Source organism: Grammomys surdaster, unplaced genomic scaffold (genome assembly GCF_004785775.1).
Source record: "Grammomys surdaster isolate TR1022 unplaced genomic scaffold, NIH_TR_1.0 135, whole genome shotgun sequence".
Taxonomy (NCBI): Eukaryota; Metazoa; Chordata; class Mammalia; order Rodentia; family Muridae; genus Grammomys; species Grammomys surdaster.
This window is the reverse complement of record NW_021604593.1, coordinates 2,197,233-2,206,748: the sequence shown is the minus strand read 5'-3', so window position 1 is coordinate 2,206,748 and position 9,516 is coordinate 2,197,233. Positions and strand designations below refer to the sequence as shown.

Here is a 9,516-nt window from a genome sequence, read left to right as displayed (position 1 = left end):
ATTCCTGTCAGCTCATGGATTGATAGAACTAAAGGACAGGGAATTGGGGGGTCTCTCCTGTGCTTACAGACAAGGAGCTAGAGGCCCTAATGGAAATAGCTATTATCTGCGAAGGGTTAATATGGGCTTGTCCCGCTGGACCCTGGGGAGTTGCTGGAAGCATCAGGATGTCCCTTTCTGGACTCCTCAAGGCCCATGTTCAGAGCCCAGAGGTGACTCAGTGAGTGTCTCAGCTTTGCTCTATTAAGCTCAGAAAAGGAATTTGGTCTTGCTGCATTGAACCATGCTTTTTCTCCTGAAGCTGGTGATACCTCTCTTCAGAGCTCTTGCCTATGTCTAGTGACCACCCTGCAGGGCCTGGGGTGTGACAGCCTAAGTGATAGTTAGCCTCCTGTCAGGTCCATATGCGTCCTAGGGAAGTCTAGCTAATTCAGGTTCTGGCGGGGTCTTCCTAGTTGGCAGGGCTTCCTGCAGTGGCAGAATTTGGGCACTGCAGCTAGAATCCTTTTCCCCTCACCTCTAGTTGCCTTCAGTGAGGCTAAACAGCAGGGGGTGCTCCTGAGTCACAGAGAGAGGGAGAGAGGGGGAGAGAGAGAGAGGGAGGGAGGGAGGGAGGGAGGGAGGAAGGGAGGGAGGGAGGGAGGGAAGGAGGGAGAGAGAGAGGGAGAGGGAGAGGGAGGGTGGAAGGAGAGGGGAATTCTGTGCTGTCTCATCTCAGCCTTGGCTGGGGAATGTTGCCTGTCAGTGTGAAGGTGAGCTGGACAGACTGTTCAACACTGGAAGCGATCTACTGGCAGACAGAGACAGAAACTTGACTGAAAACTGGCCTTTCCAACTTGTGTGAGACTCCATGGGTGGTAGGAAGCTAATCTCTGTGTTGCTGACAGTTAGTGAAGCAGATCTCCGGGGATGTCATGGCCTGCCAAGGCTGGTTCCCACCTAGTTTGGCACCATGTAACTTCTGGCCCTTTGCCAGTCCTCAGTAGCTGACCACAGGCCTGCTTGGGGGGAGAATATCTTGGTTTTCTTCAGGAATGTTTCCAGGTTAATCTGTGTTGCAATGGCCCATGTGCTCCGCACTAGGCTCTTCCGTCATGTGGAGTGGGGAGGGAAGCTATCTCTCCCAGATCTGACACAGTCCCTGACCTTACTTGGATTATCTAGAGTCAGAGGGAACTACGCTGAGGCTCAGGCTGCTAAACAGGTTTGTGGGTGTGTCACATTCCTGACCTAGAGCGACTACACACTGGGCAGCAGCTGGAAGACCAGAGTGGGGGGAGGGGAGCTTCCCAACCACACCCTCATGCCCCAGCCAGTGTTTTTCCAGTTGTCCTTTTCAAGTTTTCTCCTCACCCTCCCCCACCCCTAAAAAACAAAACGCCTGACTCCCAAGAATACCTCCTTCCCAATAAAGGGGCCTGTGTGGTGTGCTGTTGACTCATAGGCCTAGTGAGGGTGAAAGGTCTGGATTGGATTACGAAAAGAAAGGCCTGGTCGTTTGACTTTTAGCACCTCCAAGTTCTCTTTGTGGAAAGGATTGAGACGGGGTGCACAGCCACAGAATTGGAAGAATAGAACCTCTGGGCTGGAGACAGGCTTTGTTGCCCACAGAGTTGAAGGTCAGAGTTTGGTTCCCTCCATCTAAACCAAGTCAGGAGTTCTCCCTAGAGTATGACTTTGTAGGAAATCAAAGACCTTTCAGGAATGTCCCTCAGGGCCACAAGGCTTGCCTAGGGGCAGGAGTGCCTCCACTTTCTTTAAATGCCCTAGAGTCATGGTATTCATGTTCAAGTGCCCAGTCCAACAGATGTACTAACTCCAGGATAGTAAGTGGTGAAGATTAATCCTCTCTGGAGAAACATAAATCCACAAGCCCATTGGCCTGTAGCCTTTTCCTTATGTGTCAGGTCTTTCAGTCAAGGCATTTTTTCATGAGATTTCATCTGGATTCCCCCAGGTGCACTCTAAGCTATCCTTTATCGTGTGGTATATATTGAAGACCCTGAGACACTCACTTGTGCCGTTGATCAGAATATCAGACTAGGGGAAGGCTGCAAAGGAATGGGTAAAGTCTATTACCATCCCACCCCACCCCCACAGACAGGGTTTCTCTGAGTAGCCCTGGCTGTCCTGGAACTCCCTCTGTAGACCAGGCTGGCCTCGAACTCAGAGATCTACTGGTGTCTATTGCCTCGTTTTGTTGGTAGGTTTGAAGCACAGAGCTTCAAACAGAAGTCTATCCTTGGGAGAGACCAAGGATGAGCCAGGCTGCATTGACTCCAAAGCCCACGCCCAGCACTCAGGAGGCAGAGCAAAGGGGATCAGAAAATCAGAGCTGCCCTTAGTCACATAGTGAGTTCTTGCTTGAGTTATATGAGACTATTCAATAAATAAAAAACAAAACAGACAATTCCTGAGTGAGACTGTGCCTGGAGAAGTATTGATATTTCAGGGAGAAATATACTGCCGTTTGGGGAGCAGGCTGCCTTTCTCACTGATGTCTAAACAGGACCTAGAAAAATCAGGGAGTTCAAGGTCAGATGTGCTACAGAATGAGACCATACAGCCTACACAGTACTGGTACTTGAGAGGCTGAGGCAGGAGTTTGAGGTAAACCTGGACTACAGAACAAGAACCTGTCTCAAAAACAAAAAAAACATAAAGAGAGGAAGTCAATAAATTTGTTTATTCCCTTGCAGCTCTTTTCCTAGTCTGACCCTTTCTATATAGAGACAAACCCTTTTTCCATCTTAAATGGTCATTTAAACCCCTTTCCTACTGGATTCTAAGCACTAGATGGCCATCCGCCTGTTGGTAAGCCTCAGGCTTGGAGAAGTGACAGAGTACAGAGACAAAGGCCCATATTTGGTCTAGAAGTGAGTTGAAACTCACAGATAGTACCTTGCTAAATACTGGCCCCCAAGGCCTTGTTGCCCCTGGAATCTGTAAGTAGACCAAAGTGACACTATGTAACCTCGTCCCCCAAGTTATTCCTGATTGGTGAATGAAGATGCCTGCAGCCTATAGCTGGGCAGAAGAGGTAAAGAGAGGAGGTTCCCAGGCTTGGTTGGGGTCCAGGCAGGAGACCAGGAGGAAAGAAAGAGAGAGAGAGAGACGGGACAGGGACAGGGACAGGGACAGGGAGAGGGACAGGGAGAAGGACAGGGAGAGAGGGAGAGGGAGGGGGGAGGGGAGAGGGAGAGAGGGAGGGAGGGACAGAGGGAGGGAGGAAGGGAGAGAGAGAGATGAAGAGAGATGAGAGAGGACAAGATATGGGGCAGGAGTCATGAAAACATGGCCATGAGCTGGCCAATTGGAGTAAGAGCTGCCTGGATGGAACATGGTGAGTTCTAACTCGGGGTTACTGATGGGAACCAAGATAGAATAGCTTAGAGGGAAGATACCTGCCCAAGCTCTAGTGCTGTAAAAATGTTATTATAAATATAAAGATTGTGTCTTTTATCTGGGAACTGAATGATCAGAGACAAGGTAGAACCCTGATCTGAGATGTAAGAGTTTACTACAACACTACTACCCTGCTTCAGCTTCAGAAGTCAGTCAGTCTCTCTGTCTCTCCTCCCCTCCTCATTCCCCCACCCCCACCACTGTGCGTGTTTTGTGGGTGAGGGGGTACAGAATCAAACTCAGTGCCTCATACATTCTACCACTATGCTGTACCCAGCCCCTGAAGTCTCCCTTACTGCTTAGGTACTAGATACTTGGGCCAATTGGTGACGACCAATTAGATTAATTAGATTTGTTCTGTTCTGTTTCTTTTTTTAAAAAGTAGGGTCTTGTGTAGCCCAGGCTGGCCTGAAATTTACTATTTTACTGAAGACGACTTTGCCTTGCTGTTGATTGCTGGAATTATAAATATGAGCCATCATGTCCAGCTTGTTTGTTTTGAAACAATGTGGTGGTTTGAATACATATGTCTCCCATAGGCTCATATATTTAAATACTTGGCCCCTAGTTGGTAGAACTGTTTAGGAAGGCTTAGTGTGTTACAGCTCAGATGGAAAGGTGTCCTGGCGAGCAGGAGCCAAGGAATACCACAAAGTCACACCTGACAACAAGTCTCACACTAGAGATTTATTGGGAGGGAAGAACCCAGGAGGTCAGCTGCCTCTGCTCAGGTGAGAAGCCGAAGGGAATTGAGCAGAAGACAGGTTTTGTATCTGGTCTCTTGGGGTAGAGCTTTCCAAGGTTGGGATTGGTAGGATTTCAAATCCAGAGTTTGGGCTTTTTACACTGTAGAGCGGGTGCTTGGTCTGGCTGTTAGGGCAGTTAGAATGTTCTGTGAGTAGAACCTTGCAGTTGAAGGTCTTCAGGGGAGGAACCTGGCCACCCTTGTGCATTGAAGGGCTTATATTAGGAGGTGTGGCTTTGTTGAAGCAAGTGTGTCACTAGGGGTGGGCTTTGAGATTTCAAAAGCTCAAGACAATCCCAGTTAGCTTGCTCTGCCTTGTGTTTCTGGATCAAATCTCAGCTACTGCCCCAGTGCCGTGCCTTCCTGCTGCCGTAATCCCTACCAGGATAGACACAACCTCTGACCCTCTAAAACTGTAAGCCCTAAATAAACTGTTTCTTCTATACGTTGCCTTGGTTGTGGCATCTCTTCATGGCAATAGAACACCAAGACAGAAAGGATCTTACTATGTAACTGAGACTAGCCTAAGGCTCACAGTTGTCCTTTCTCCCTCCCCAGTACTAGGATTACGGTGTGCACCAACAAACACTGCAAGGATTGAGGGATGCAGGGCTGGCTCCTCTCCATTGAGGCTAAGGTTATAAATATGATTTTCCATGGAATCTGCAAGCCACAGTTGAATCAGTTCTAACTATGATTCTGATTTTACAGATGAATAAGCGGAGTGTACAATGTTAATTAATAATCAAAATGGGGACCCACTGGTGGCTTGGGGGTAGAGACACTTGCCACCATACCTGAAAACCCGATTTTAATGCCTGGGGCACACAATGATAGACAGAGAAAACCAACTCCTGACTTTGATGTATGAACTGTGGTACACACACACAATTTTTTTTTTAAATTTATGTTTTCATTTTATGTGCATTGGTATTTTGCCTGCATGTATGTCTCTGTCTAAGGATGTCAGATCTGGGAGTTAGTCAGTTGTGAGCTGCCATGTAGGTGCTGGGGTTTGAACCTGGGTCCTCTGGAAGAACAAGTCAGTGCTCTTAACCACTGAGCTGTCTCTCCAGTCCCACACACAATTTTTAAAAAAAAATGGAAATAATGATAAAAATTTTGCAGTTTAAAGAAAAACTTGCTGGGCAGTGGTGGCACACGCCTTTAATCCCAGCACTTGGGAGGCAGAGGCAGGTGGATTTCTGAGTTCGAGGCCAGCCTGGTCTACAGAGTGAGTTCCAGGACAGCCAGGGCTACACAGAGAAACCCTGTCTCGAAAAACCTAAAAAAAAAAAAAAAAAGAAAGAAAGAAAGAAAGAAAGAAAGAAAGAAAGAAAGAAAGAAAAATGTACCCATTGTCAGGCCTTATGCAAGCATATGTATAGGATTAGTAAATCCTTCAGAGTCATCTTATCTTCTCTATTTCTATCTGAGAAAACAGAGTCCGAGAAAGTAACTGAGCCAAGAGACAAACTGTATCCACTGCATAGACAAGCAATATGGCCTCCCACAGGGGAGTCATGGGGAGCAGGTGGTGATGAGAGTCCCTCTCAGGCCAAGAACTGTGTGTCTGCTGTGCCGGGAGGCTGTGGAGGAGCCCTTCCCCCGTTTTTCCCAAACCACCCCCAGGGAGAGAAGCTTCACCATTGTTGTCTTCTCACCCCCATGGGACTGGCCTGTGAAGCAGTCGTACAGCCTGCACAGAGCCGAAAACAACTGGAGCAGGGAAGGGGTGTGCTGCTCACTGCGCCTGAAGCCTGTCTCCTTATTTACCCCCAGACACACACCCCAACCCTGGCATCCTGTCTGCGGCTCCTGTCATTCTCTGCTCTCTCCCAGAATCACTGTGAATCTTGCAGGGCTGCGGTTGCCTTGGTAACTTGATGGGAGGCTCTTGAGGTTTTGTGGAACCAGAGAGGGATATGCGGGGTAGGAGAGGGGGGAGGAGGGATCAGGCTCTGCTAGGCTGCTGGTCATAAAAGGGAAGGAACAGTGCTAACTCTCACTGCCCTGTCAACCAGCCAGTCCTTCCCTGGGTTTGGCCTTGGTGCCCCCTCTGTTGCATCTGCAGTAGTTGGGGTTTGGGGTTGGTGGGTGGGGTCTCTTTGTAGTCAAACCTGTAAGGAAAGGACCAGGAGGTAACTGCTGTGTCCTTGGAGTTGACTCCCATTGTCACCCAGAGCTGACAGACTCCTGCTTGCTCCTGTGCCCTGGCCCTGAAGTCTTAATTGGTTTTATGAAGTTCAATGCCTGTATTTTATAAGATAGATAATGATGGTGAGGGGAGGTCAGGCCCTCCTCTGCTAGACTTGGCAGGGCCTCCAGAACTGCTGACTTTCTAATCAGCACCAAACAGACTGATGGGACCAGGGTGGGCAGGGGCAGCCAGGCCTGTGATCCTCACTGTGGGCTGAGGGCCTGTCTCTACCTTCTAGCCCCTCTGATGCAGTCAGAAGGGAGAAGGTGTCCTGCTTTCCTCTTTGGTTCCCATTCTATGTATGTTCTCCTGAACTATCACACCGTGACCAGGCACCTGTGGGAGTGCAGGCGACAGGGCAGGGAGTGTGATTGTGTGGCTGTCTTTCCAGGGCCTGGGGCAGCTTTCTTAGACCTTCTGGAGGAATCCTGTAAGAGGCAGTCTTCCTCCCTTCCCCAGGATGGAACTGGCTAACTGCCTGCTGGAGTGCTGTACCACTGACAGCCTCAAGCCGGCAGAGGCAAGGACTGAGGAAGGTGGAGATAGATGGAGAAAGAAGAGACAAGGCATTTGCTGGCTCGGGGATGGCCTCCCACCAACACTCGTGAGCAGGAAGAGAAAAGGATAAGGGCTGAGGGTTCCATGTTCTTCTTCACATCATCGGCTGCTATCCAGGATTGTGATTCACAGAGAATAATGATGGGTTAGCTCCGGTCTCTGGGCCAAACCATGTGCTGTTCTTCATAGTCCTCTGGGAAGGAATTTTGACAATTCCATTGCCTGTAGTTATTGTCATCCTGTCCATTTGGCTGTCCATGTGGCTGTCTGTCCCTACCCCCACCCCCAGCCCCTAGTTTTCTCTTTCAAAAAGAATAAAAGGGTTTTCAGTCTGGGCCCAGTTGCTGAGTACAGCTGGCTACGGGACAGATGGCCCTAGAAAGCCTTTCCTCTTTAGCATATTACCAAGCTCCTACCTCCCCCTGCTTTCTGACCATGAGTGTCTTACTCTTTAGAGAAAGTCCAATCTTCAGGAAAAGGAGGGATCAAAAACCTGGAATTCCCCAGTGCACTCACCAATCCTTTTTCCTCTATCCTGTTTCTTCTCTTCGTCCTCCTTTTAATTAGCCAATGTCTATAAAGGGCCAGGTGGTATAAAAGCCCTCTACAAATGTTGAACACTATTTCATTTCCAATTCTAGCAAAGAGTATATTTGCAGACTTGACTGAAAGGTCATGGCCTGCCTGGGACAGAGGAAGACCCCCCCTCTCCACAAGGTCCAGAGGAAAAGCATTTCTGGGATTCAAGATAGAGAAAGGAGAAGAAGCCCTGTGGGGACTTGGTGCCAGTCACATCGTGATGCCTGCCTCCTGGGCCTTGAGCTGAAAACCAGGCCAGCTTCCTATCTGTGTTACTTTTCTAATTGCTATGTGATGAAAGCAACTTGAGAAGAAAAGGATTTATTCTGGTTCACAATATGAAGAGACATGGCCCATTATGAGAGGGCAGGCATGACAGCTGTCACATGGATAGCTGGTCACAGTCAGGACGGAGAGGAAGATGAATGCTGGCTCTCAGCTCACTTTCTCCCTTTACTCAGTCCAGGACCCTAGCATGTGGAAATAATGGTGCCCACTTTCAGCATGGATCTCCCCTCAGGAACATGTCTTTGGAAATGCACTCTTGAACATGCCTGGAGTTGTGTCTCCTAGGTGATTCCAAGTCCAGTCACAGTGACAACTCGAATCACATTCACACCCCGACCCTAACACATACCTGTCCCCCCAGAGTTCCAGAAGATGAGCCCTCCCTGTAGGCCATCCTCAGAGGGTCTTCAATAGGGGATATGCTGATATTCACAACTAATACTGAATACTTACTGGCTACCAGCCCATGCTAAGGGCTAGAATTTTCCAGATTAGGGACTGGAGGCTGTCTCTGCAGTGGAGAGTAGAAGGTGCACAAAGGACCTTGAAACCTTAGAGAGAAGGCTATCACTAATCATCTCTGACCAATGAAAAGAGTCCTGTTTTATGCACTCCTGAAAACTTTCAGTGTGGATGCTGCCTAAGCTTCTAACTCTCCTGCCCTTTCCTGTGATGACTGGCCTATATCCATTAGCAAAGGTCACTGTGGTCCAGTTGTGGCTAGAGATCCTCAGTAGAACAATTGTCTAGCAGATGAGAGGCACCAGGGCTGAGGAGATGCCCAGTTACTACAGTGAGTGCTGTATGACCATGAAAACCTGAGTCCAGCACTCACATAAGAGTACAGACATGTACTAGAGTACATGTCTGTCACCCCAGTACTACGGAAGCAGAGATCCCTGGAGTTAGCTGGCCAGCCAGTCTAGTCAAACCCGTGGTCCAAGTTCAGTGTGAAACCTTGTCTCAAAAAAAAAAAACAACAACAACAAAAAAAAAAACCAAAAAAAAAAAAACTGCCTACCCACTCCTCCTTGCCTGCCTTTCCCTCTCCTGGCAGGATGAGGCGTGCAGGCCTGGGTGACGGAGCACCTCCTGGCAGCTATGGGAACTATGGCTATGCCAATAGTGGCTATAATGCTTGTGAAGGAGAGAATGACAGACTCACTGAAAGTCTGAGAAGCAAAGTAACAGCTATAAAATATCTTTCCATTTAAATAGACCATGAAGTTAAAAATCAAAACAAACTATTAGCTGAACTGGATTCCCAATTTGATTCTACAACTGGATTTCTAGGTAAAACCATGGGAAGACTGAAGATTTTGTCCAGAGGGAGCCAAACAAAATTGCTATGCTATATGATGCTGTTTTCATTGTTTGTCTTTTTTGTCATTCATTGGATTATTAAACTGAGGTGATGCAAGTTAGCGTGGGCTTTGAATTTGTTGCAGTTAATGTCTTGGGGTACCACTTTGATAGCCAGCATCCCAGCATTCCTAATGGTCTTCTTGTCCATTGAAGATAAGCGGAGTTTTCCTCTTTCAGAAATCATACTATACCAGATGTTTTGAATACTGTTCCTTATTGACTCATTACAACTTCCATTGTCAGGAGTATTGAGTTAGCTTGAAGTCAGTGTGGCTGTACCTATCTATGTTTTTCCAGTGTTTTCCAGTCAGAGTAAATATGACCCTGCTGTTATATAAGTGTAACTTTCTAAACCAAGTGGAGAGCAGAATTCCAG

The 9,516-nt window shown here is 48.0% G+C and overlaps 1 pseudogene; it reads left to right on the top strand.

Moving 5' to 3' along the window:
* Window positions 1-8,833: 8,833 nt before the first annotated feature.
* On the top strand, window positions 8,834-9,190 carry LOC114617157 (annotated as a pseudogene).
* Window positions 9,191-9,516: the final 326 nt, after the last annotated feature.